A 4,774-nucleotide genomic window follows, 5' to 3' on the forward strand; every position below is an offset into this window, starting at 1 on the left:
GTTGTAATGAGCCTCCAGCTGAATGATCAAGTGCTTCTTGAGCCTTTAAAGTAAGTCCCTCATAGAAGTTCTGCAGCTTGTCCCACTCAGTGAACATCTCTGGTGGACATTTCCTCAGCAGTGCCTTATATCTTTCCCATGCTTCATATAAATTTTCAGCCTCCATTTGAGTGAATGTCTGCACCTCAGTCTTCAATCTTATGATCCTTTGAGGGGGATAAAATTTGGCAAGAAACTTGCTCACCAAATCATCCCAAGTGTTGATGCTCTCCTTTAGAAATGTTTCTAGCCATTGAGTGGCTTTGTCCCTGAGAGAGAATGGAAAGAGCAGTAACTTGTAACTATCAGGAGGTACACCATTGGTTTTGACAGTGTCATTGATGAGCGGATAATTTGTACGCTTTTTGGCATTGTTTTTAGTATATTTTTAGTAGTTTGAGTTGAGTTTTTAGTATATTTTTATTAGTTTTTAGTTAAAATTCACTTTTCTGGACTTTACTATGAGTTTGTGTGTTTTTCTGTGATTTCAGGTATTTTCTGGCTGAAATTGAGGGACCTGAGCAAAAATCTGATTCAGAGACTGAAAAGGACTGCAGATGCTGTTGGATTCTGACCTCCCTGCACTCGAAGTGGATTTTCTGGAGCTACAGAAGCCCAATTGGCGCGCTCTCAACGGCATTGGAAAGTAGACATCCTGGGCTTTCCAGCAATATATGATAGTCCATACTTTGCCCAAGATTTGATGGCCCAAACTGGCGTTCAAAGTCACCTACAGGAATTCCAGCGTTAAACGCCGGAACTGGCACCTAAATGGGAGTTAAACGCCCAAACTGGCATAAAAGCTGGCGTTTAACTCCAAGAAGAGTCTCTGCACGAAAAATGCTTCATTGCTCAGCCCAAGCACACACCAAGTGGGCCCGGAAGTGGATTTTTATGTCATTTACTCATATATGTACACCCTAGGCTACTAGTTTCCTATAAGTAGGACCTTTCACTATTGTATTTTCATCTTCTGATCTTTGGAACCTTTTTCCTTAGATCTTTTGATCACTTTGGGAGGCTGGCCATTCGGCCATGCCTAGACCTTGTTCTTATGTATTTTCAACGGTGGAGTTTCTACACACCATAGATTAAGGTGTGGAGCTCTGTTGTACCTCGAGTATTAATGCAATTACTATTGTTCTTCTATTCAATTCCGCTTGTTCTTTGTCCAAGATATCACTTGTTCTTCAACTTGATGAATGTGATGATCCGTGACACTCATCATCATTCTCACCTATGAACGTGTGACTGACAACCACCTCCGTTCTACCTTAGATTGGGTGAATATCTCTTGGATTCCTGATACACGATGCATGGTTGATCGCCTGACAACCGAGTGCTCGCCTGACAAACGAGCCAGCCATTCCGTGAGATCAGAGTCTTCGTGGTATAGGCAAGAACTGATGGCGGCATTCAAGAGAATCCGGAAGGTCTAACCTTGTTTGTGGTATTCTGAGTAGGATTCAATGATTGAATGACTGTGACGTGCTTCAAACTCCTAGCAGGCGGGGCGTTAGTGACAGACGCAAAAGAATCAATGGATTCTATTCCAGCCTGACCGAGAACTGACAGATGATTAGCCATGCTGTGACAGAGCATAGGAATATTTTCACTGAGAGGATGGGAGGTAGCCACTGACAACGGTGAAACCCTTGCATAAGCTTGCCATGGAAAGGAGTAAGAAGGATTGGATGAAGACAGTAAGAAAGCAGAGAGACGGAAGGGAAAGCATCTTCATACGCTTATCTGAAGCTCTCACCAATGATATACATAAGTACCTCTATCTTTATCTTTATGTTTATTCATATATCATCTATACCCATTTGAGTCTGCTTGACTAAGATTTACAAGGTGACCATAGCTTGCTTCATACCAACAATCTCCGTGGGATCGACCCTTACTCGCGTAAGGTTTATTACTTGGACGACCCAGTGCACTTGCTGGTTAGTTGTGCGAAGTTGTAGTGATCACGATTTCGTGCACCAAGTTTTTGGCGCCGTTGCCGGGGATTGTTTTGTGTATGGACAACTGACGGTTCATCTTGTTGCTTAGATTAGGTATTTTTTCTTCAGAGTTCTTAAGAATGAGTTCTAGTGTTTCATGATGATCTATTGAAATCTGGCTGGCTGTGAAGCCATGTCTAATCTTATTGGACCGAGTTTTCAACTTATCATCACAAGAGCTTGTTGATCTCTATCAATCTTGCTATTGGAGCAATGATCTGCTAAGGCTTGGCTGGCCATTGGCCATGTCTAGTGTTTTGGACCGGAGCTTTCTATGAAAGCTTGGCTGGCTGTGAAGCCATGTCTAATTCCTGGACCGGAGTCTTAGACTAGCATTGCAATGATTCTTGGAATTCAAACTAAGAATTCTGAAACCTTTACTTTCTACTTCCATATAATTTTCGAAAAAAGCACAAAAAAAATTTTCAAAATCATAAAAAACCAAAAATATTTCTTGTTTAAGTCTAGTGTCTCATTTTAAGTTTGGTGTCAATTGCATGTTTCTGTCTTCTTGCATTTTTCAAAGTTATGCATGTGTCTTCATTAATCTTCAAGTTGTTCTTGATGATTTCCTTGTTTTGATCTTTGAATTCTATTGACTTGAGTATTTCTGTTGTTTGTCATATGCATTCTCATTTTGTTAGTGTCAATAGTATACAAACTGCTAAGTTTGGTGTCTTGCATGCATTGTTATTTGATTTTAGTTGCATTTTTTATTATTAAAAATCCAAAAATATTTTTAATTTGTGTCTTTTCAAGTCAATAATACAAAGAATTGAAGATTCAGAACATACTGCAGAGAAATTATACAGAAAAAGCTGGGCGTTCAAAACGCCCAGTGAAGAAGGACAGACTGGCGTTTAAACGCCAGCCAGGGTACCTGGTTGGGCGTTTAACGCCCAAAAGGGTAGAGTTTTGGGCGTTAAACGCCAGAATGTGCACCATTCTGGGCGTTTAACGCCAGGATGGCACAAGGGGGAGGATTTTGTTTTCAAATCAATTTTTTTCAAGTTTTCAAAGTTTTTCAAAATCAAATCTTTTTCAAATCATATCTCTTCAATCAAATGTTTTCAAAATCAATTTCTTTCCTTTTTCAAAGATACTTGCTAACAATTAATGATTTGATTGAACATTTCAAGTATGTTGCCTTTTCTGTTGAGAAAGGTTTAATGTTTGAATCATATCTTTTCTTGTTAGGCAAGTCATTAATTTTTAAAATCAAATCTTTTTTCTAAAATTGTTTTCAAATCATATCTTTTTAAAACCAAAACTTTTTAATCATCTTTTTTTTTTAATCACATCTTTTTCAAATTAGTATTCAATCATATCTTTTTGATTTCTAATTTCAAAATCCCTTTCAAAAATTACTTGATTCCTTTTCCACTTTTAGTTTTCGAAAATTATCAATCAATTTTTCAAAATATTTTTAAAATCTTTTTAATTAATTTTCGAAAATTCTCTTCCCCCCTTCTCACATCCTTCTATTTATGGAGTACCACTCCTTCTCAATGCACAATTTGAACTCTATTTGACTAAGTTCGAATTCTTCTACCTGTTCCTTCTAATTTTCTTTTCCTCTGACTCCTCAAGGAATCTCTATACTGTGACATAGAGGATTCCATATTTTCTTGTTCTCTTCTCTTTCATATGAGCAGGAGCAGAGACAAAGGCATTCTTGTTGAAGCTGACCCTGAACCTGAAAGGACCTTGAAGCGAAAGCTAAGAGAAGCTAAGGCACAATTCTCTGTAGAGGACCTAACAGAAATCTTCAAAGAAGAAGAACCCATGGCAGCCGAAAACAACAACAATGCAAGGAAGGTGCTGGGTGACTTTACTGCACCTACTCCCGACTTCTATGGGAGAAGCATCTCTATCCCTGCCATTGGAGCAAACAACTTTGAGCTTAAGCCTCAATTAGTTTCTCTAATGCAACAGAATTGCAAGTTCCATAGACTTCCATTGGAAGATCCTCATCAGTTCTTAGCTGAATTCTTGCAAATCTGTGACACTGTCAAGACTAATGGGGTTGACCCTGAGGTCTACAGACTTATGCTATTCCCTTTTGCTGTAAAAGACAGGGCTAGGATATGGTTGGACTCACAACCTAAAGAAAGCCTGGACTCATGGGAAAAGCTAGTCAATGCCTTCTTGGCAAAGTTCTTTCCACCTCAAAAATTGAGTAAGCTTAGAGTGGAAGTCCAAACCTTCAGACAGAAGGATGGAGAATCCCTCTATGAAGCTTGGGAAAGATACAAACAGTTGATCAGAAAATGTCCTTCTGACATGCTTTCTGAATGGAGCATCATAGGTATTTTCTATGATGGTCTCTCTGAACTATCCAAGATGTCTTTGGATAGCTCTGCTGGAGGATCTCTTCATCTGAAGAAGACGCCTACAGAAGCTCAAGAGCTAATTGAAATGGTTGCAAATAACCAATTCATGTACACTTCTGAAAGGAATCCTGTGAACAATGGGACTAATCAGAGGAAAGGAGTTCTTGAGATTGATACTCTGAATGCCATTCTGGCTCAGAACAAGATATTGACTCAACAAGTCAATTTGATTTCTCAAAGTCTGTCTGGAATGCAAAATGCACCAAGCAATACTAAGGATGCTTCATCTGAAGAAGAAGCTTATGATCCTGAGAACCATTCAATGGAAGAGGTGAATTACCTAGGAGAACCCTATGGAAACACCTATAATTCTTCATGGAGAAATCACCCAAATTT

General features: G+C 39.0%; 1 non-coding gene across 1 annotated transcript; it reads right to left on the reverse strand.

Moving 5' to 3' along the window:
- Positions 1–4,226: 4,226 nt before the first annotated feature.
- On the reverse strand, positions 4,227–4,334 carry LOC130970888 (small nucleolar RNA R71). The gene has a single exon (XR_009082135.1). It is a non-coding gene; the product is annotated as a small nucleolar RNA R71 (small nucleolar RNA).
- Positions 4,335–4,774: the final 440 nt, after the last annotated feature.

Source organism: Arachis stenosperma, chromosome 3 (assembly GCF_014773155.1).
Source record: "Arachis stenosperma cultivar V10309 chromosome 3, arast.V10309.gnm1.PFL2, whole genome shotgun sequence".
Lineage (NCBI taxonomy): Eukaryota > Viridiplantae > Streptophyta > Magnoliopsida > Fabales > Fabaceae > Arachis > Arachis stenosperma.